The sequence below is a fragment of the Bombina bombina genome, chromosome 3, assembly GCF_027579735.1.
Source record: "Bombina bombina isolate aBomBom1 chromosome 3, aBomBom1.pri, whole genome shotgun sequence".
In the NCBI taxonomy this organism is placed as follows: Eukaryota; Metazoa; Chordata; class Amphibia; order Anura; family Bombinatoridae; genus Bombina; species Bombina bombina.
The window spans coordinates 926521380-926546378 of NC_069501.1; positions in this window are offsets into that span (position 1 = coordinate 926521380).

Here is a 24999-nt window from a genome sequence, read left to right on the forward strand (position 1 = left end):
CACTATAGAAATATGCCATGGAGACTCCAGATAGACAGATGGTTGCCATAAAAACTGAAATGCATAAGCAGAATTGTGTGTATATTTTGGTAATGGAATACCGAGATGGCACAAAATATAAGTGTCTCATTTGAAAATTACAATACCAAAGTCAGTATACGCACAATGAAGCAGGTCATCCCATATATAAATGTAAAATGAGCTTGACATAAAAGGATATATATAGTATTAAACATAAGGATATAAAATATATACAATTATTATAACATCCATAATATGAACAAAAGAGCATACATACAGATGTAAATATATGCATACAAATAAACCAGCAGTAAAAACAGGAAAGTCACATATGTGGTACCTCTCATAGAGGAAGCTTACATGATTACATTTTGCGTGGATTATTTGTTACACACATTTCTTAAAAAATAATAATAATAAAATAGAATAAACAAACAGTTGCGGTAGCATTATGAATACAATAAAATAAGTGTATGAGCATGGACCTGTGATGTTGCATATAAGAGGTAAATGTGTAATACTTATAAGAATATACAAAATGCAATGACATTTGAAAAGCAATGAATATACAGGTAGCCCTCAGTTTACGCCGGGGTTAGGTTCCAGAAGGAATGGTTGTAAATCGAAACCGTTGTATATTGAAACCCAGTTTATAATGTAAGTCAATGGGAAGTGAGGAAGATAGGTTCCAGGACCCTCTCAAAATTGTCATAAGTAACACCTAATACATTATTTTTAAAGCTTTGAAATGAAGACTTTAAATGCTAAACAGCATTATAAACCTAATAAAAGAATCACACAACACAGAATATATAATAAAACTAAGTTAAATGAACAAAAACATTTGCTAAACAGCATTATAAACCTAATGAAATAATCACACAAACACAGACTTCACTTGCATTTTTCTGCAAAAAGTTCTTTCTATGCATTCCAATCTGGACTGATTTATAGACAGAAAGATCTTCTTCCTTTGAAATCTGCTCGATAGCTCAGGTCTGGTTAAACTGATTAATTTCAGCTTGCTTTTAATTGCTGCAACACAAGCAGACAGCTCCATCTACTGGCTATTTTAATAAACGCACTGCTTCTCAATACTTTTCAATAGCAGTCACATGACTGGAAAAAAAGGTTGTTATTCTGAAGCGGTGTAAATTGAACCGTTGTAAAACTAGGGCCACCTGTATATATATATATATATATGTATATATATATGTATATATGTGCATGAAGTTTCAGCGTTTATATACAGCTATTTGTTAATGTTAAGATTTTCACATAAAAAGAAATGCATGTCCCTTCCATCTGATTCTTGCTCTGCGTGGCTTTTGGTGTCCTACTGGATTATGCACTATACATAAGATGTAGGCACTTATTAAACAAGACTTGTTTTTTTAACAACCAACTATACAATAGGAAACAAGTCATCAGGTAACCCAGCGGCACTGTCTTCTTGTGTTGGTTCCTGATATTCTCGTTGAGATTACTTTTTATATCTGTCATTGTTTCCAACTTAATAATCTTTTCCTCCTCAAGACAGTTTCTTGGTATAAAAACAACTAGCAGCTATTTCATCCCTTTAAATCAGTTTGTCATCTGTGCCCTGTTCTGTTCCTGCTGTCTACTTGCTCTGTACAATTAGTATTTTCTTTCTTGAAACTTGACAATAAAAATATATATATGTATTTTTATCAATAGGGCATTATGCCTATACTAGGATATTTGTTTGAATTATACGTAGTGTAAATTATTTGACAATTTAATTTCTTTTACCATCTAATGCATTTTAAGAGCTTTCTGCATCAAATTGCATTTAAGTATTGTATTAAAAAATATTTTATTTATATTTATTTTAAACAATTCAAAAATGTATTACCATTATGCTCCCCAGTTTACAATATTGCGCTTGAAAACAAAACTATATATTACGTACCAAGAATAATGATAAATACATTAACTGAATCTACTTCTTTAAAATCAAATATTATGCAGGTATATAACATTCTCGCTGTAAAAAGTGTTGTAAAAAAAGTAAAGCATGTATTAAAAAGAATACATAAAACACACTACTAAGACTGAAAATCTCAAGATAAGGAAATACAAGTTTTTATTAAATTGAATTTATATTATTTTTTTATGAGCATTTTTTTATTTCTTTTCTTATTTTTTTTTTTATTTTTACTTTGTGTTGTTCTGCAAAGGAAACAGTTGTGATCCCCAATGTAAACAGTGTTTTATGCTTATTTGCAAAGTTACATTACATTATTAAAGGGACAGTCAAGTCCAAAAAAAACTTTCATGATTTAAATAGGGCATGCAATTTTAAACAACTTCCCAATTTACTTTTATCACCAATTTTGCTTTGTTCTCTTGGTATTCTTAGTTGAAAGCTATCCAAAGCAAATAATGATGCACTCTTCATAAAGTGAAAGGACTTTATTAAGTGAACAGCAACGTTTCGGGGCCTCTGCCCCTTTGTCAAGCTAAAAATGCAATGCACATACAAACAATTTATAGCACAGCTGATTAAAACAAGGACCAATAGGAACATTCTTGGAGGGCGGGGTTATACAAAAATACAAAGTTTTTTTAAACAATTCAACAAACCCCAATTTAATTAACCCTTTGTTACCATATAAGAAATCCTAAAGGACCAAGATTAAAAACAACATATCTGAGAGTTATTTACAGGAACATATAGCCATCTACATAACAATAGAGAGTTATACAAAAGTAAACCAATATTGGATTATAGTAATGGATTAAGGTCAAATTCCCGGTTCATGCCCTTGAGGTAAAGTGTATCTAATTTCCATATCCATTTAGCCTCTCTATACAGAAGCTCTTTGTGTCTATCACCTCCCCTAGGTTTTCTTTTTATTTGGTCTAATACCATAAAGCGAAGTTGATTAGCTTGACGCCCCATTTCTAAGAAATGTGCTGGCACAGGAAGATCTTTAGTGCTATCATTTCTAATGGTAGACTTGTGTTGTCCTATACCGTCCCTTACCCTTTGGGTGGTCTCCCCTATGAATAATAGCCCACAGGGGCATTTAAGGGCGTATACAACATAAGAAGAGTTGCAGGTAAAAAACCCCGGTATTTTAAATTTACACCCGGAGTAGGGATGACAAATGTCACCCCCTTTCATGACACTGTTGCAGTGAGGACAACCCAAACAGGGGAAGGTACCATTTTTAGGTTTACCAAAGAAAGGAGATTTATTAGTTTCAGAGTTAACAATAGATCTAGTGATCCTTTTGCCACACGTGTACCCCTTATGGTATGCTGCTCTTGGAGCTTGAGTAAACTCTTTAATGTCAGGACATGACTCCTTTAGGATATGCCAATTGTGCTTAAGAATACCTTGTATTTTATAGCTTAGGGTATTGTATGTGCTGACAAAAGTTAGTCTATCATTTTTGGGGGAACTCTTTTTGTAATGGAAATTAGACCTCACATCTGTTAATTCCTTATCAGAGTATCCTCTCTCTTTAAATTTAGACTGTATCTCATTAAGTCTATTTTCCTTAACGGAGGGGTCAGAGACAATTCTATCAACCCTAAGGAATTGTGATTTAGGAACTGATTTAAATATAGCAGGAGGATGGAAGCTATTTCTATGCAGTAGAGTATTTTTATCTGTTGTTTTAACATAAAGGTCAGTTTTCAATTGACCCTTATCTTTATACACCAGCGTGTCCAAAAATTCAATTTTAGTGGAATCATGTTTAGAGGTAAATGTGTTGTGTAGTTTAAGATTTTATTACATGTGAAAGAGACTGTGTCTTTACTTTATGCATCATGGCAAACAAAACTGGCTTGTTTTCATATTCTGAGGAGGAAGCAGCCCGTATAGCCACCCTTACATTGGGATCCAGAGAGTTTCTAACAGCCCCTGACAAGGATTTTCAACGTAAAGAATTGGAAAAAGCGATGAAAAGACAAATTAATCTTCAACTCCACTCCTCTACTATGGCTGAATACCATAGGACAAGAAGAATCCCTAGAGGTATGCGCTCCACTCTACAGCCCACTTTCTTTGCAGACAATCCGGACTTTTGTGCAAAGTATCAACAAATATTGAACAAGAGCTCTATGGACATTATGATCCTAAATATAGAATTCTCTAATTTAGAGCTACAATCATTAAAGACACAGATACCAGCCCAAGAGAATAAACTGAGAGAGATGGCGAGTGAAGAGGAAATACCTGGCATCTTGAAAGAAATACAAGATAATGTCAACTCCTTTAAAAAAGATGTGGAGGAACGCAAGCGCCAAAAATTCAGAAGAGATGAACAAGACTATGAGCACGGTAAAGTCTACAGATGGGGCAGATACCGGAGGCGTTTCACTGGTAATACCAACCATGGACGAGGGGCAGCACGCCAACGACAGGCGGTGGATTCAGATTCCGGATCATCCAATAGCTCCGATGGTAATGTGATGTCAGTGGAAGGCTCCTCCCCTTTTTTAGCGCAAGATCAGATGGCGCCAAGGGGAGGAGGAGGAAGACACGCAGAGGCTCCGGCTGAAAGAGGAGGAGGAATGTACACCCGACGACAACAGAAGCGGGGCAGGTAAATGTTGTTAACTTGTCCTCAAGACCGCTTAGTGACATTGAACTTTGTGTGCTCAGTAAGGGCCTGTCATTTTGTCCGACGGAGTTACCGGACACTTTTGAACTCAATGTTGACCTTATGCGGTTCTTTAGATTACTAAGACTGAAGGCTTTTTTCAACAACATCCCACTATCATCTACTGTTGATACACAGGTTACTGATTGTGAAATTTTGGATATAGCTAGATTTGGTTTACGCAACAAAAGTAGCTTCACTCCACCTTGTACGAATCCTGGTGTGGAGACCTTAATTAAGTCCTTAATCAATAAAAATTGCAGCAAAAAAAATGGTTTTGTAATGTGTAATTTAACTAATGAAGAGAAATGTGCATTAACTACTTTACAGAATGATGCTACCATAACAATTAAAAATGCAGATAAAGGCGGGGCAGTGGTTGTCTGGGATACTGAAATGTATATTACTGAAGCTTTACGCCAGCTAAATGATGCAGCTGTATATACTGAATTACCAGGTGATCCAACCTTTAAGATACATACTCAATTTTTTGGCTTGTTAGATCGTGCCTTCCACCAGGGTATAATTAGTAAAAAAACTATATGATTTTTTGTTTATCCAGCATCCCATTGTACCAGCCTTTTATTTAATACCCAAAATACATAAAGACCCCGTTAATCCACCAGGGCGCCCCATAGTGGCTGGTATTGGTTCCATTATGAGTAATGCTGCTAAGTTTATGGATAAAGTGTTGGCTCCTTTGGTACAAAAAGGTAAATCTTACATCAAAGATACCAATGATTTTCTGGTTAAAATTAAACAAGTTAATGGTCTTGATGATAATACTGTACTTGCCACATGGGACGTATGCAGTTTATATACTGTTATCCCTCATAATGTGGGTATTGAATGCACCCGTAAACAGCTTTATACACGTGGCAACTACAATAGATCACAGATAGGGTTTATGATTGACCTACTGGAAGCCATTCTATCTCAAAATTATTTTCTTTTTGACAAAAAGTATTATCTGCAGAAGACAGGCACAGCGATGGGGTCAAATGTGGCCCCATCCTATGCCTGTCTGGTCATGGATTATATAGAGGAATCTATTGTGTATAATCATCCCTTATTTCAAACGATTGTTTGGCATGGCATAGGTATATAGATGACCTATTTATTATTTGGCAGGGCACCCCTGATTGCCTAAACCAATTGAAAAATGAAATTGAAAGATCAGCATCGTTTATCACATTTACCTCTAAACATGATTCTATTAAAATTGAATTTTTGGACACGTTGGTGTATAAAGATAAGGGTCAATTGAAAACTGACCTTTATGTTAAAACAACAGATAAAAATACTCTACTGCATAGAAATAGCTTCCATCCTCCTGCTATATTTAAATCAGTTCCTAAATCACAATTCCTTAGGGTTGATAGAATTGTCTCTGACCCCTCAGTTAAGGAAAATAGACTTAATGAGATACAGTCTAAATTAAAAGAGGGAGGATACTCTGATAAGGAATTAACAGATGTGAGGTCTAATTTCCATTACAAAAAGAGTTCCCCCAAAAATGATAGACTAACTTTTGTCAGCACATACAATACCCTAAGCTATAAAATACAAGGTATTCTTAAGCACAATTGGCATATCCTAAAGGAGTCATGTCCTGACATTAAAGAGTTTACTCAAGCTCCAAGAGCAGCATACCGTAAGGGGTACACGTGTGGCAAAAGGATCACTAGATCTATTGTTAACTCTGAAACTAATAAATCTCCTTTCTTTGGTAAACCTAAAAATGGTACCTTCCCCTGTTTGGGTTGTCCTCACTGCAACAGTGTCATGAAAGGGGGTGAAATTTGTCATCCCTACTCCGGGTGTAAATTTAAAATACCGGGGTTTTTTACCTGCAACTCTTCTTATGTTGTATACGCCCTTAAATGCCCCTGTGGGCTATTATACATAGGGGAGACCACCCAAAGGGTAAGGGACCATATAGGACAACACAAGTCTACCATTAGAAATGATAGCACTAAAGATCTTCCTGTGCCAGCACATTTCTTAGAAATGGGGCATCAAGCTAATCAACTTCGCTTTATGGTATTAGACCAAATAAAAAGAAAACCTAGGGGAGTTGATAGACACAAAGAGCTTCTGTATAGAGAGGCTAAATGGATATGGAAATTAGATACACTTTACCCCAACGGCATGAACTGGGAATTTGACCTTAATCCATTACTATAATCCAATATTGGTTTACTTTTGTATAACTCTCTATTGTTATGTAGATGGCTATATGTTCCTGTAAATGACTCTCAGATATGTTGTTTTTTATCTTGGTCCTTTAGGATTTCTTATATGGTAACAAAGGGTTAATTAAATTGGGGTTTGTTGAATTGTTTAAAAAAAACTTTGTATTTTTGTATAACCCCGCCCTCCAAGTATGTTCCTATTGGTCCTTGTTTTAATCAGCTGTGCTATAAATTGTTTGTATGTGCATTGCATTTTTAGCTTGACAAAGGGGCAGAGGCCCCGAAACGTTGCTGTTCACTTAATAAAGTCCTTTCACTTTATGAAGAGTGCATCATTATTTGCTTTGGATAATACTTTCTAAGAGTCTATGGGATTGGACTCTATATGGTTGCACCTACCATGTTATATATGGATACCTAATGAATACAGGTGTGCTGGTCCTACCTTTGTGTTATTACTTAGTTGAAAGCTAAAACTAGGTTCATGTGCTAATTTCTTAGACCTTGAAGACTGCCTCTAATCTGAATACATTTTGACCACTAGAGGGCATTAGTTCACGTTTCATATAGATAACATTGAGCTCATGCACGTAAAATGACCTAGGAGTGAGCACTGATTGGCTAAACTGCATGTCTGTCCAAAGAACTGAAATAAGGGGGCAGTCAGCAGAAACTTAGATACAAGATAATTACAGAGGTAAAAAGTATATTAATATAACTGTGTTGGTTGTGCAAAACTGGGGAATGGGTAATAAAGGGATTATCTTTCTTTTTAAACAACAAAAATTCTTGTGTTGACTGTCCCTTTAACAATATGTGTAATTCTCACAAATTAATCTCAAAAATACTTATTGAAAATTATAATTTTAATTAGAAAATTCCCATTCATTGACCAATACAATATTTAAGATAGATTTATCATGCAGCAGGTCAAAGACATAAATGAGCATTTACTTCACTTCAGGATGAAAATCAAAATCACTCAAACAAATGGTCATTCATAATAATTGTTGAAAGCAAATAATAAGATAATTTATGCAAAGATGTCTGCAATGAGGCTGTGATGATTACCAGTAGGGGCTGCTGCAGAGTAATTATTACAACAATTACAACTGACTAGATACCACAGAGATGAATGAGAAAGAAGAATTGTCAACATAAGAATGGATGCAGCTATTCAAGTAAAATGTAGTCAAGGCAACTGTGATTTTAAATAAGACAAACACAGGATGTTTTGACATTATTTTCTCAGACAGGAAAAATACATGCATTATTTCACAAATTGCAATTCACTAAAATTTTTAAAAAGAGAAAATGTACATCTGTAAAACTGATGGCTGCCACATTATTTTGCATTATGTGTTAGTGAGTAATATGTTGTCATTTTAAAAAAGGTACTATAACAGATTAAAAGGTACAGGAAAACTATTTTTATTTAATGCATGTATTTGTTTACACATTTTCAAAAATGCTTTTGAATCACGGTTTTAAAAATATTTTTTTTCCTAACATATATTTTAAGAAATGTTATTTGCCCTTGCTATTTGCTTTTACGTGACAACTTAAACTTTGCCAGAGTATAATTTTATTGGTATTGAATTTCCATACCTAGGTAGACTAATATATGACAAATAAAACAAGAAAATCACTAATTGGCTGCATGTCTTTAAAGGTTATGGACTTTGCATGATTTAAATAGAACATACAATTTTAAACAACTTTCCAACTTACTTCTATTATCAAACTTTCTTCATTTTCTTGTTATCCTTTGTTGAAAAGCAGGAAGGTAATCTTATTAGTGTGCACGTCTGTATCACTTTATGTCAGCAGTTTTGCAACAATGTTATACATTAGCAAGAGAACTAGATGGCAACACTATTTCTTGTCATGTAGTGCTCCTGAGATGTACAAACTATCTATCTAGATATCTCTTGAACAAAGAATAACATGAGAACAAAACAAATTTGATAACAGAAGTAAATTGGAAAATCTTTTAAAATTGTATTCTTTATCTGAATCGTGAAAGAAAAAAAAATGTGTTTCATGTCCCTTTAACCCCTTAATGACCGCAGCACTTTTCCATTTTCTGTCCGTTTGGGACCAAGGCTATTTTTACATTTTTGCGGTGTTTGTGTTTAGCTGTAATTTTCCTCTTACTCATTTACTGTACCCACACATATTATATACCGTTTTTCTCGCCATTAAATGGACTTTCAAAAGATACCATTATTTTCATCATATCTTATAATTTACTATAAAAAAATTATAAAATATGAGGAAAAATTGAAAAAAAAAACACTTTTTTTAACTTTGACCCCCAAAATCTGTTACATATCTACAACCACCAAAAAACACCTATGCTAAATAGTTTCTAAATTTTGTCCTGAGTTTAGAAATACCCAATGTTTACATCTTCTTTGCTTTTTTTGTAAGTTATAGGGCCATAAATACAAGTAGCACTTTGCTATTTGCAAACCACTTTTTTTTCAAAATTAGCGCTAGTTACATTGGAACACTGATATCTTTCAGGAATCCCTGAATATCCATTGACATGTATATATTTTTTTTTAGTAGACAACCCAAAGTATTGATCTAGGCCAATTTTGGTATATTTCATGCCACCATTTCACCGCCAAATGCGATCAAATAAAAAAAATCGTTCACTTTTTCACAATTTTTTTCACAAACTTTAGGTTTCTCACTGAAATTATTTACAAATAGTTTGTGCAATTATGGCACAAATGGTTGTAAATTCTTCTCTGTGATCCCCTTTGTTCAGAAATAGCAGACTTATATGGCTTTGGTGTTGCTTTTTGGTAATTAGAATGCCACTAAATGCCACTGCGCACCACACGTGTATTATGCCCAGCAGTGAAGGGGTTAATTAGGGAGCATGTAGGGAGCTTGTAGGGTTAATTTTAGCTTTAGTGTAGTGTAGTAGACAACCCCAAGTATTGATCTAGGCCCATTTTGGTATATTTCATGCCACCATTTCACCGCCAAATGCGATCAAATTAAAAAAAACGTAAAATATTTCACAATTTTAGGTTTCTCACTGAAATCATTTACAAACAGCTTGTGCAGTTATGGCACAAATGGTTGTAAATGCTTCTCTGGGATCCCCTTTGTTCAGAAATAGCAGACATATATGGCTTTGGCGTTGCTTTTTGGTATTTAGAAGGCCGCTAAATGCCGCTGCGCATCACACGTGTATTATGGCTAGCAGTGAAGGGGTTAATTAGGTAGCTTGTAGGGAGCTTGCAGGGTTAATATTAGATTTAGTGTAGAGCTCAGCCTCCCACCTAAAACATCAGACCCCCTGATCCCTCCCAAACAGCTCTCTTCCCTCCCCCACCCCACAATTGTCCCCGCCATCTTAAGTACTGGCAGAAAGTCTGCCAGTACTAAAATAAAAGCTATATATATTTTTTTTTAATGATTTTTTTAAGCATATTTACATATGCTGCTGTGTACTATCCCCCCTTAGCCCCCAACCTCACTGATCCCCCCCCCAAACAGCTCTATCCCCTCCCACTCTAACTTAATGGGCGCCATCTTGGGTACTGGCAGCTGTCTGCCAGTACCCAGTTTAGAAGAAAAAAAATGGTTTGTTTTTTTAATTTTTTGAAATTTTCTGTAGTGTAGCTTCCCCACACACAAACCAACCCCCCCACCCCTCCACGATCGTTTTTTGTGCTTTTGCACAAACATGATTAGCCAGGTTTTATTAAATACTTTTCCGTAGTGTAGCGGTTCCCACCCGCTCCCGCCCCGTGCACGCGCCCGCCCGCCACCCTCCGTGTGCGCGCCCCTGGCAGTCACGCCCCCGATCCCGCCCCCCGTGACATCACGCGGCACACCGATGGCCGCCCACCCGCCTCCCAATTCGGCTCCCACCCACCAACGATACCGGCCATCGATGTCCGGTGCAGAGAGGGCCACAGAGTGGCTCTCTCTGCATCGGATGGCCATGTGAGGTTATTGCAGGATGCCTCCATATCGAGGCATCACTGCAATAACCGGAAAGCAGCTGGAAGCGAGCAGGATCGCTTCCAGCTGCTTTCCACACCGAGGACGTGCAGGGTACGTCCTCAGGCGTTAACTGCCTTTTTTTTGAGGACGTACCCTGCACGTCCTCGGTCATTAAGGGGTTAAAGGGACAAGCTACTTGACTTTTATTGTTTATAGGAGAGATTAAGGGGCCCATTTATCAAAGGGCTTGCGGACCTGATCCGACACTGCGGATCAGGTCCGCAAGACCTCGCTAAATGCGGAGAGCAATACGCTCTCCACATTTAACATTGCACCAGCAGATCACAAGAGCTGCTGGTGCAACGCCGCCCCCTGCTGACTCGCGGCCAATAGGCCACCAGCAGGGAGCTGTCAATCAACCTGATCGTATTCGATCGGGTTGATTTCCGGCGATTCCTGTCCGTCTGCTCAGAGCAGGCGGACAGGGTTATGAAGCAGCGGTCTTTAGACTCGCCAGAAACACGGCCCTTCAAGCTCCGTACGGAGCTTGATAAATGGGCCTGAATGCCTTTACTACCCATTCCCTACCTTTGCACAGTCAACATTGTTATATTAATGTACTTTATAACTTCTAAACCTCTGCCTGTTTCTAAGCCCCTGCAGGCCGCCTATTATCTCATTGCATTTTATTCGCTTTTCAAAGCCAGACAGTGCTAATTCCTGTTTGCCATATAGATAACATTGCGCTAGCTTCCGTGGAGTTATGCTAGAACTAGCACTGACTGACTAAAATGCAAGTTTGTAAAAAGCACTGAGATAAGGAGCAAAGTCTGTAGAGGCTAAGATACAAGGTAATCACAGTGGTAAAAAGTATATTAATATAACAGTATTGGTTATGCAAAACGGGGGAATGGGTAATAAAAAGAGTATCTATCTATCTAACTAAAAATGTAGACTGTCCCTTTAAATGCTTTGCCTGAATAGGTTGAAGGCAATGGCTGCAGCAATAAGAAATAGTATGGGTATACAGTTTACAGTTTCAGACTAGGGATGGGTGAATGTTATGCAATATTCAAAAAATGAAACAAATGTTAACACATTCGTTTTTTTTCTTCAAATTTCTAATGTTTGTACAGCATTCTAACATTTGTAATATATGTAATATACAATTCAAATTTTTCGAATAATTCAATTCAAATTATGTTATATTCAAATTCTGAAAATTAAAATCTATATATTTGTAATAGTATTTCTAATGCTCTCTTTAAATGTAATATTTGAAGTATGCAATATTCGAAATAGAAACATTCAAATTGATAAATCATCCCCATCAAACTCACTTTTAGTTATTATTTATTTACCATATTATCATTTTTACATGGATTTTGTTTGTATCACTAACTAACCAATAACATTATGATCACATTCCAACCTAGTTTACGTTTCTTAGGTTGTCTTTGATACATCCATTGATCACAACACACATTTTTATGATACATTGATTTTGATACAATTCACATCCTAATAGTTCCTACACCACTTTAGTACTTTGGTAACGAGTAGGACACTTTGCACTAATTTAGATTTATATCCTAGTGATATAGACTATGACATATCTCATCATGTAATCATCACGTGATCTTGTCCGTGGATTGGCTGTGACATTCATCCACTTTTTATTGTTGGGCTCTGTGTTCCACAACACCCTTGGAGACAGATCACTATCATTGCGCTATTTTGTTAAATTTTCTGGTAACATTGATTCACACTGTTTATTCATATCACACAATAGGCGCTGACATATATTACCATGTGTTATTCATTTTACACAGGAATATGATTCTTTTTGGTATTTTTATCTTTAGTGGGCGGAATATTTTTTTTGTTAGTCCTAATATGATTGGTCACATTACCAATGTTGGAGGAGATATATTATGGGCATTATATTTACACTTGATTCCCTATTTGCACATTGATCATCATTTGTTTTAATATAACTTATTTCTGTTGTATATTGATAGTATATACAAACCCACATGTTTAGGTTCTGGGCTTAGCAGTGTTTTTTATTAATGCAATTGATATTGCACACCCAATGTTTAGTTTTACTTTTGGCCAATAAGTTTCCAATGGAAGCTTGACAAGCTAACACTCCACACGATTTATGTTAATATGTCAATTTTTAACTACTGATGAAGATATTGTTTGCCTATATATAGCAAGTTTATAATTGTATCTGTACAAGCCTGATGAAACAGCCAAAAGAGCTAAGAAACATGTTGTTTGTTATCTTATTTTAACACTGTTTTTAATAAATGTAGTTTCGATTTTACAACTTGCTATATACTCATCTTTCCCATCTCCACACATATGAGCTTGCTGGAGAATTGCTGAGAGCGCCATTAGTAATTTCCTTGAGACCAGTCTGGTGGATGATTGTGAGAATCCAGCTTGCTTTATTTGCACCTTTTGTTCTTGGTGCATTATTACACTTGAGTGCATCTATTGATGTTTTATATCATCTACCAGTCCTGATCCAACTGTACTTGACCATGTGTTGCCCCTGTTTATCACCTAAATTACAAGCATTGTGGTACAGCTATACTGCTAAAAAATTGGCCTTTGCTCACGGAATGGCAGGTCCCCCATATTACAAGTTTTGGCGATACGGCTATACCGCTATTGTTTTAGCCTGTACCACAAATCTTCATTCCGCACTCAAAATATGGCATTTGAGTGTGGAATTTTCAGGTCACCTGTATTATAAGTTGTTCGGTCAGGCTATTACTCTACTGTTATAGCTTATACCGCAATGATCCATTCACGATCAAAGACCAGTAGTTATGGATTTTGCAAAAAAAAAAAAAAATGTTTCACAAAACTCATAACAAAAATGTTACAAAGTACACTAACAACCATAAACTACACTATTAACCCTTAAGCCGCCCATCCGCATTGTAAATGCTATATTAAACCTATTAACCCCTAATCCTCCGCCAACCCACATTGCGACCAACACTAAATGAACATATTAACCCCTAAACTGCCGCCCCCCCACATCATAACTACTATAATAAACTAATTAACCCCTAAACCACCGGCCCCCACATTGCAGCTACTATAATAAACCTATTAACCCCTAAACCGCTGACCCCCACATTGCAACTACTATAATAAACATATTAACCCTTAAACCAAAGGCCCCCCATATCGCAACTACTATAATAAACCTATTAACCCCTAAACCGCTGATCCCCACATCGCGACACACTATATTAAACTATTAACCCCTAAACCTAACACCCGCTAACTTTAAATTAAAGTTACAATAAAACTACCTTAAATAAATAAAAACTTACCTGTGAAATAAAAAAAAACTAAGATTAAACTATAAATAATATATTTTAAAAAACTAATAGGAATGCAAGAGTACCCCTATATAAGAGGGATACCTTACATTCAATCTTCAGTGTGTGGCTTGAGATCGCATGAAGAGAACCTCTGGGCTGCCTGGCTGAAGAGAAGGACCAATGTCACAGATGACTTCCCCACCTTTGCTGTCGCCACTGGGATGAAGATAGAATATAGACCGCAGCCTGGATGGAGATTGAAGAAGAGGGTCCTGCGATGGATGAAGATGGAGCCCCGTCGGGATGATGATGGAGCGTCGCCCTTCAATATTGATGAGTACCAATTTTGGAGTTAGTGTTTGTTTTTTGTTTTTAATAGTTTTATTTTTTAATGGACACAAAAAGAGCTGAATGCCCTTTTATGGGCAATACCCATCTAAATGCCCTTTTTGGGGCAATAGGTAGATTAGGGATTTTTTAGTTAGTATTTTATTTTTTTGTAAGGGTAGTTTTTTTATTTTTTGTAATGTTAGTTTTTTTTGTAATGTATTTTTTTTTAAAGTAATGTTAGGGTTTTTTTTAGTTTAAGCTTAGGTTTTACTTTAATTTATGTGTATTTTAATTGGGGTTAAGTTAGGGGGTGTTTGGTTAGGGGATTTAGACGTTAGTTTAATACTTTGTGATGTAGGAGGATGGCTGTTTAGGGGCTAATAGTTTTAGTTAGTGGTTGCAATGTGGGGGGTGGAGGTTTAGGGGTTAATAGTTTTATTTAGTGGTTGCAATGGCAGTTAAGGGGTTAATGGTGTAGTTTATGGGTGTAGGTGTAAGGTATTTTTGATGTGTTTTGTGAAACTTTTTTGTTTCACAAAACACATAACTACAGGTCTTTCAGTGCGGAATAGATCATTGCAGTAAAGGTCATATCGCGTGCAGGAAAGACAGAATGCGTGACTTGTAATATCAAATCAATGACAATTCTGTACGCAAAGACCATATCGCATAAGGAAAAGCCATCCCACATGACTTGTAATCTAGGTCTCAGTGTATTTGTTTATCAGACATTGTTTGTTTTTATTTTTGACATATTAGGATGATTGGTCATTGTCACTCTTTGCTAGTATTTTTTTCTTGTGAGACACACATAAGTGCCCTCTATCTTCATGTGTAACTGCAAACTAATGTTTGTAGAATACAAGAAATATAAGCAAAAACCAAATCTGGTATAAAAGGCTTGCTGTCCATATGAATCAGATGACAGATTTTTACTTGTATATCTTGTATGAAACCTCTGCATCTGGCAAAAATCTCTCTTTCTTAGATTACCACATAGGGCTCCATGTACTAAGCCGTCAATTAATCCGACATTGTAGACTCGGATAAACTCGCCATTACACACCGCAGGCGAAATGGTATCCGCTGTCACTATGTACTAAAAATCAACCCAGAAATAGACACGTCTAGCCCGCCGCGAGCAATGGCGGATTATTGATAAATTTGATGCCTCACTCACTGCAACTAAGCTAATGTACTTAAATGTCAGTAGAATTATATTGCCAATTATTAACACGTGACATCCAAGGTGTCAGAAACGTCATAGTGGTCACGGGAAAAGAATTTGGCTACTATAAAAGTGCAACTTTCCTAAACAACTTTATTATTGTTCCAAATTTTTTGAACAGTGACTACAGTGCGTTATTTTTGTAATATTTATTTACAAATTTGATATAGCTTTATCTGGAACTGATACCACTTCAAAATCCCAGAATCCTCACTTTTGGCATCAGCAAAACGTAGCTTTGATTGATATGATTATTGACTCTCATGATTATTTATATGGATGTCGTGTTTAACAGACCAATTTTCAAGGAGGAAGATGATCTGGCAAAGGATAAGAGATGCTGTTAGTGCCCAGGGTCCTGGAAAAAAAGGATCTCAAGAAACATTATAACAATCACACGAGTCATCTATGTGCATCAACCAATTATCATTTACTGAGCCTACCTATATATGCTTTTCATTAAAGTATATCAATGGAATAAAGCAAAAAAGATAATAGAATTAAATTAAAACATTTCTTTTTAAATTGCATGTTCTTTTGAAATCATGAAAGAAAAATGTTCGTTTTCATGTCCCTTTAATGATTGTAACAGCAGCCACGGCCGTGATCAGTGTATTATTATCAGTATTAGCTTTCATATTAAACTACACATTTTAAAAAAAAAATCATTACTAAAAATATTCTTTTTTTTTTAATTTATTTTAAAGCTATACAGACACCACAAGCACAGCCTGGGAGGAGTACCAATGAAGCGTCCACTTTTTTCAAGATCTTCTGCAGCTGTTTCAAGACCATCTACCAGTGAAGCTCATGGTCAATTTATACGGTCCACATCTACTGTCACACACAGTTCTTTATCCGCTGATACACTCCTTGATGTAAGGACCAACACTCCAGATACAGGTGTTGGAAGAGGGACTGGTAAGTAAATGATTCTTTCTAACAAAATCACAAATTAGCACTATCATTATTCTTTTTTTTTTAAATTCCCAAAATATTTTTTTAAATGGCATGTGTTATGTCTTTCATCTATCAAATCCAAAAATTTAGATTTCAAATAAAAAAAAAAATCCTAAACAATAACAAATGTACAATGTTAGTATTGACAGAATCTAGTTCAATATAGTTTAGAGATGGAATGGCAGTTGAATGACATATACCAATGATCTGAGCTTATCATTAATCTCAAACTTAATTGATATTAAATGTATTTTTAAAATTACATTTAAAGGTAATGTAATCGCATTCTAATATATGTAAATAATTCCAATTTACTAAAATCTTATTGTCCATTTTTTTGTGTTTATAGCTGATTTGGGATGTCTGTTCCATAGTTTGACTGGACATTTATCACCATTATTTGATGGTATGTATCAATGATATATATAATATAATTAAAATTTTTGGTATTGCCTGTTTTATCATCTCTCTTCTTCCATCTATGAAACCGTCTGTAAAATGTTTTTGTTTTTTTTTGTGTCATTTTATTTTGTTTGATCTAGAAGAAGAAAACTCATCAAGGGAGATCACCATAAATCTCATACCAATAAGAGAGGAAAATCCAAATTCCGAAGAAAATACAGGGCGTCAGGATGGAAGTGAGACTCCAGATTTTCTCAATAAATTTGGAGATGCCCAACAATTGGAAATACATACCCCTAAGAATCAGGAAGAACAAGTGGAAACACAGGCACCACCACCACCACCACAAGAAACAGGGTATGTAAATATTGCAAATCCACCAGCTCATGGACAATTGGCCGATGCTGGCTTAACGGAAATGTTGTCACTTGCCAGGTAATATAGAGAGGACCACAAGGACATGCAGAATGTTATTAACAATAATATTGAATGTTGGGCAGCCATTTCCGAAAAAAGTATTGAAATTGAAAAAGAAAAAAATGGAAATTGAAAGGCAAAAATTAAATCTTCAAAGAGAGATGTTTCAGTGGCAGAGGCAGATGGACGAAGAAAAAAACCCAGCAAATAAATAGAGCCATAAGCTTCACTGAAAAGACACTACAATCACTATTATCTATTATAATTGAAAGGGAGGGTACAACAGACCCCAAAAGACCAAGGCTACAATGAACAATTTATTTCTTATTTATACCCCCAAAATTCAAAAGGTTATATTTTCTGTTTATTGTTTTCATACATATATATTTTTTCTATAATTGTTATTTATTTTTTACTTTTTTTTTTTTTGCAAATAAATACAAAATTGTTTAAAAAAAAAAATTGTTTATTCACAGAAACTAAAAATCCTGAATTACTATTGATTGTTCCAAAAAAAAAGGATTTGGCATTTTTTGTTGCCTTTCTTATGCAAATTATATTCCAATTTTTTAATAAAACAAATAACAGAATAAAATCAAATAACATACTTTCGGTACAGAAAATCTACTTGCTCCAATAACATTCCCAAGGTTGCCCTAATTTTAGAGATTTTGAGTTTAACATTATCTTCAAGACAACTCTGAGTACTTTTGTCTTCAGTTTCAGTAGTTGATGGATTATCCTCATGTTGGGGTCACAGACCATCTGAACATTCAATGAATTGAAATGCTTTCTATTCCTATAGATCTTCTCACAAGCTTGAAGTGGTCTTACTGCAACATGGGTACAGTCTATGGCCCCTAGGACATTGGGCATCCCAGTCATCCTATAGAAATTTGACTGTATAGATCAATGTGCTTCATTGAAACGTACTTGATTTCTGGTTTGTGGGTTGTTATAGGGAGTCAACAGCCATTCTGTACATGAGGTACCCTCCATCTCCTAATTGGACATAAAAAATATAAATATTAATATAAAAATAATCATAAATATTGATAACTAATATGATACAAATAAAAAATATACAACACATTACAGTTTAATTACAGTGGACACATTTGGCACAATTTATGTACATGGAAATTAAAAAAGACAAATTAGACGCCAGTTATGCTTACCTAGAAGCCATCCTTCAGGCATATCTCCGTCCTTGAATTTCCAGTATAAGCCAGTCTGCCTTAAGATGTAAAAATCATGACATGAGCCTGGGTAGTTTGAATGGACACTGATTATCCTCATGTTGGGGTCACAGACCATCTGAACATTCAAGGAACGGAAATGCTTTCTATTTCTATAGATCTTCTCACGAGCTTGACGTGGTCTTATTGCAACATGGGTACAGTCTATGGCCCCTAGGACATTGGGCATCCCAGACATCCTATAGAAATTTGACTTTATAGATTGTCATTCTTCTGGGGTAGATGGCAAACAAACATATTGAGGAAAAATAATCATCATAGCCTCTATGACTTTTGATAAGTGACATGAAAAAGCTGATTGACTCATTCCAATAATGACACTAGAAACCGCCTGAAAGGAACCTGTTGCCATAAAATGAAATGCAGCTATTAGCTTCAATAGTCCCGGAATAGCTCATGAACGAGCCATCATTGGCTCCAAATAATCTTCGATCTCTTGATACAGGTGTAATATGGATTCACGATCAAGCCGGAATCTTTGTATGATCTCTTGGTCAGAAAGGCTGTGCAAACCAACCCCTGGAAGGAATACACGGGGGACACAAACTCTCCTTCTTATAACCAATCGATTAGTGACATTTCCCGTATTCTGTCTTCTAGACCGGATTTGCATTACACAGAGAATAAACAAATACAGAAGTGTCTCTATAGCTGCAGAAATCAACAATGTAAGTACAATGCTGATATTACCGTCTTTTATATATGTCTAGACTGGCGTCTACATTGACTTTCCTATTGTTTTGTACGAGGTGGGAGGGGAAAATGTAGCGAGCGGATAAATAGATTTTTTAGTACATTAGTTTATGGCGAGTTGGTGGTCAAATCTGTCTATTTACAGTGAAAAATGGAGAGGTAGAGAGGTTTGGCGGATAAGTACGCTCGTAATTTTAAACATGCGGGTTTGAACATAATTGATGGCTTTGTACATATCCGTGTGTGAGTTTTGACGCAAACATTTTTGCGGGTAGCTCGCTAACTGCTTAGTATATGGAGCCCATATAGAGTTGATTGTATACCTTTCATTTCAAAATGAAGATATGCCCCAAAACCTTCAGTGTGAAAACATAGCAAGACCAACTAGCAAACATTTTCCCAGTTCTATCCCCCCTACAGCAAAGAAGGCCTTGTTCCCAAAATGCTGCAAAGTTTGTTCAAAAGGTGAGTGAGGAAAGATTTGTTTTCACTGTATGACATGCCCATTAAAACCTGGTTTATGCATCAACAATTGCTTTTGAGATTTATTATACAGTTGCAAAATACTGGTAAAAATGCTGGGTATAAATAATTTGAGCAAGATTTTCTCTAAAATTTCTCATAGTGAAGGGGTTAAAAATATGTTTTAACAAGAGCATTGTGATTGCCTTTCAAATAATAGATGTTGAAGGTTTCTAGGCATATATATTTAACCCCAATCCAGATAACTTCTTCTGCCTGCAAAAGCCATGCCTAGTGACATTGCGAGCATCTCAATATTTTTCCGGAGATGCTGTACTTGGCAACCTCATAACCAACCTTGCAAGTGCAAGGGGACTTTTATCTGCTCTAAAAGCAACCCCTGGATAATCACATATGGCTATCATCTGCACTAAAGGCATTGGCCTCTAGTTATCAACGTATCTACTTACCTGCCATCGCCGGCCCCAATACGCCCGCCTAAGCTCGCCTACCATCGCCGCAGCAGACCTGAATAATCTCGCCAAAGTTATGAATAAAGGTGTCAAAAAGCTGCGCACCAAGTACGGGGTGATGAGCAGCGGACTGTGATAGTTATCACTCATACGATCTCACAGCTCTTCGGCTTTTTTCCAGCTTTATTGCTAGCCTGTCACTAAGCACTCACACTAAACTACACTGTTCTACCCCCTATACCGGCGCCCCCGAAGCCCCCCGCAACTAAATAAAGTGATTAACCCCTAAACCGCCGTTCACGGACACCGCCGCAACTATAATAAATGTATTAATGTAACAGGTGTGTGAAAGTTTATTAGTAACATTGCTTTCAACAAGTCTATTGTGAGCATAATTCATGAATAGATTTTCCAATATATTAAAAGTATGGTTACCAAATAACAACTTGAGTGAGTGTTTCATTTTTAAATATATGTAATAACTCATGGCTTAGGGTTTTACATATATTTTATTATGATTTTAATATACTAGTCAGTTGTCATGAACATATGTAGAACTATTTACCCCTGGCAACATATGGTAGTTCAAATTTAGTTAGACATGACTTTAAAAATAACAAATACCTTCATTGCAATGAATAAACAAAATAAGCAGCTAAAGCTTAGAAAATATGAACTGGAAAAAATAAATACTCACCTTACCGAGATTTGAGTAACAAGCAGAGGAATATTGAAGAAAAAGCTCACAGTCAGAGAGGCACAATCCTTTGCTTGGGAGAGAGAGCACTAAGCAGAGATGCTGCAGCAGCTGCTGGAAGCAGGGTGTGTGAAACACAGCTGATGAGGCTTGTGGGAGAGAGAACACAAGGCAGAGACGCTGCAGCAGAGGTTGAGAGCAGCGTGTGAGAGACACAGTGGATGCGGCTCGTGGGAGTGACGTCACCCGGTAGTCAGCTGGAACTGAAAGTCCACTAAAGAGCAGGTGAGAGTAGCAGGGCTCGGATCCAGGGAGAGAGAGAAGCAGGCAAATTTCCCCAGAATCCACAGGAGAGAAACTAGCTTCACAGGTGCAAAAGGGATTAGAGCTCACAGGAAGTTAATCCAGGCTGGATACATCAATACCAAGCATTGGTGTGATGTATCCAGGGTAATTTATATGCACCTGAGGTAACCGCCACTTAAAGGGGTATAATGTTACAGGACCCCCCCCCTTAAGAGCAACCACTCCGTGGGTCAAGGTCTGGGACGATCCGGGAGTCTTCTGTGGAAAAGAGAGACCAACCTGGGAGCGGAGAGATTAACCGAAGGTTCCCAAGAATCCTCCTCAGAAGGGTACCCCTTCCAATGTACCAGGTACTGAAGACGACCAGAAACCTTCCTGGAGTCAAGGATGGCAGCAACCTCATATTCCACATCCGGAGCTATAGGCAACACAGGAACAGAAGGGTCCAAAGGATTCCGAAGTGAACTGTAGGGTTTGAGGAGTGAGACGTGAAATGTGGGGTGTACTTTAAGAGAGGGGGGCAATTGGAGAGTAACAGCATTCTCATTTACTATTTTAATGATGGGGAAAGGACCAATAAAAAGTTTATGAAACTTATTGCTGGGCACGGAGATCCGTAAGTTCCTCATAGAGAGCTAAACACGATCTCCAAGAATATATGAAGGAGGAGGACGATGCCTGAGGTCGTAGTATTTCTTTTGCCTCTGTTGGGCAACTTTTATAGTGTCATAAAGTTGAGAAAATGTTTCAAGCATAGTGTTAGTAAGATCATCAATGACTGTTCAGTCAGTGGTGACTTCGGGGTGTAGATGAAAGCTCGGATGGTAGCCATAATTAGCAAAGAAAGGAGTAGCTTTTATTGTTGAATGGTAAGTATTATTAAGTGTGAATTTTGCTAGGTGAAGTAATTTTGTCCAGTTGTTTTGTTGTTGGTTGGTGTAGCATCTTATACATTCCTCCAACCAATGGTTTGTACGCTCCGTTTGTCCATTGGTTTGGGGATGGAATGCGGTAGAAAGCCGTTGTTCAATGTTAAGGGATGAACATAATTGTTTCCAAACCTTAGAGGTAAATTGTGAACCTCTGTCAGATGTTATAGTGTTCGGTAAGCCATGTAGGCAGATGACATGTTTTATAAGGATATTTACAGTTTCCAGGGCGGTTGGTAACTTATAATAAGGCACAAAGTGTGCCATTTTAGTGAAGAGATCAACAATAACGATTATTGTGTTATTCTTTTCAGATACAGGTAGATCAACAATATAATCTATAGCAATGTCTTTCCATGGTCTGTCTGGAACTGGTAGGGAGAGAAGAAACCCTGTGGGTTTATTCCTATCGGTTTTACAGGTTGTGCAAACTGAACATGATTTTATGTAGTTTCTTATTTATGTGTTTATGTGGGGCCACCAGTAGGATCTTGTAACTAAGTCATAAGTTTTGTTCATACCAGGGTGACCTGAAAGGGGAGATTCATGACAAGAGGAGAGAACTTGTTCCCTTAGTGAAGGGGGTACATAGAGTTTTGTGTCATGGTAGTATAACCCATTCTCTCATTGTGTTAAGTTGTATAGCACTTTAGTAGTATCAGTTAGTTGCTTCTCTTTTAATTCAGTGGTTGATATGGCTAAAGTCCCCACTATGTTATCTAATGGAACTAGGGGTTTACACATCTGAATCTTAGGAGGAGGAGAAGGAAGCCTAGAAAGTATGTCGGCCTTGGTATTCTTCAAAGCCGATCTATAGGTTATGATGTAATTAAATCTTGAGAAAAATAAACTCCACCTCACTTGTCTAGATGTTAACGTGCAAGATGTTTTTCGGTACTCTAAGTTGCGATGATCAGTGAAAATAATTATAGGCTCTATTGTACCTTCTAAAAGGTGTCTCCAAGTTTCAAGAGAGCTTTTAACAGCCAAGAGCTCTTTTTCACCGATATGGTAATTTATTTCAGAGGTTGTTAACACTCTTGAATAATATGCTACAGGGTGTGTCCTATTTGTTTTGGGATTCTTTTGGGACAATACAGCTCCTATAGCGTAGAATGAGGCATCAACCTCTAGTATGTACTGTTTTTGTGGATCAGGGTATGCTAGAATAGGTGCTGTAGTAAAGGAATTTTTTAGAACATTGAAGGAGTGATTTGCGTCTTTGTTCCATTCAAAAGGAACATTGGCTTTTGTCAAGTTAGTTAGGGGTTTAACTATTGCTGAAAAGTTTTTAATAAATTTTCTATAGAAGTTAGAAAATCCCAAAAACTTTTGTATATGTTTTCTGTTTTTTGGTATAGGCCAATCAAGAATGGTTTGGATCTTTGTTTTCTCCATATATATCCCTTTAGATGATATATGATACCCAAGGAAAGTGATTTCAGGGGAGTGAAAGGTACACTTTTCAGGTTTCACATACAGGTGATGAGCTAACAGTCTTGAGAGGACTATCCTAACATGTTTTATATGTTCTTTTTCATTATCTGAAAATATAAGGATGTCATCCAAGTAGATAACTAGAAAAGTGTCAAGGAGATCATGGAACACATCATTGATGAACCTCTGGAATGTGGCGGGTGCATTGCACAATCCAATGGGCATTACGATATATTCATATAACCCGTACCTAGTACGGAAAGCAGTCAACCACTCATCCCCAGAACGCACTCTTATTAAATTATAAGCTCCTCTTAGATCAAGCCTTGTGTAAATGGATGAGCCATGTAATCTTTCGATTAATTCAGGGATGAGTGGAAGAGGATAACGATCTTTTTTTGTTATTTTATTTAATTCGCGGTAGTCAACTATTGGCCGTATGGTTTTATCTTTATTGGTTACGAAAAATATTCCTGCCCCTGCAGGGGAGGTGGAGGGTCTAATGAATCCCTTCCTGAGATTCTCATTGATATATTCTTTTAACGTATCAAGCTCAGGTTTAGAAAGTGAGAATATGTGTCCATATGGAACTTTTGACCCAGGGATTAGATCTATGGGGCAATCATACTCCCGATGGGGTGGCAAGGTTTCTGCCTCCTGTTTGTCAAATACTTGTTTTAAATCTGAATAAACAGGAGGGATGTTAGTTTCCAAGACAGATAGAAGAGGTTGTATAGGGTAACATGTGGTGGTACAATATTGTGAATTAAATTCAAGTGTTTTTTCTGACCAATGTACGAGGGGCTGATGTTTATTCAACCAGTGTAGACCTAATACAACAGGAAAAATGGGTGAAGGAATAACATCAAAAGAAATGAACTCTTGGTTTATGTCATGAGTAGTGACTAATAAGGGAATTGTTTGGTGTGTGATGGGTCCTGACTCTAACTGTCTGCCATCAATTAATTGTACAGAAATAGTTTTTTTCTTGCAATAATAGGTATTTTATTTTCTTGTACAACTTTTATATCTATATAACTAGCGTAGGCTCCCGAATCCAAAACGGTCTTAAGACTGTGTCAGTTTTGTCCCCACTGTAAAGAGATAGTGATAATGAAATATGCAGGATTTTGTGCTGTTTAAGATAGTAAATGATCTGAGGTAAAATTTGTCTTACCTGATCTTTGTATCTTTAAAGAAGGACAGTCAGAAACAGAATGCTCCTTTG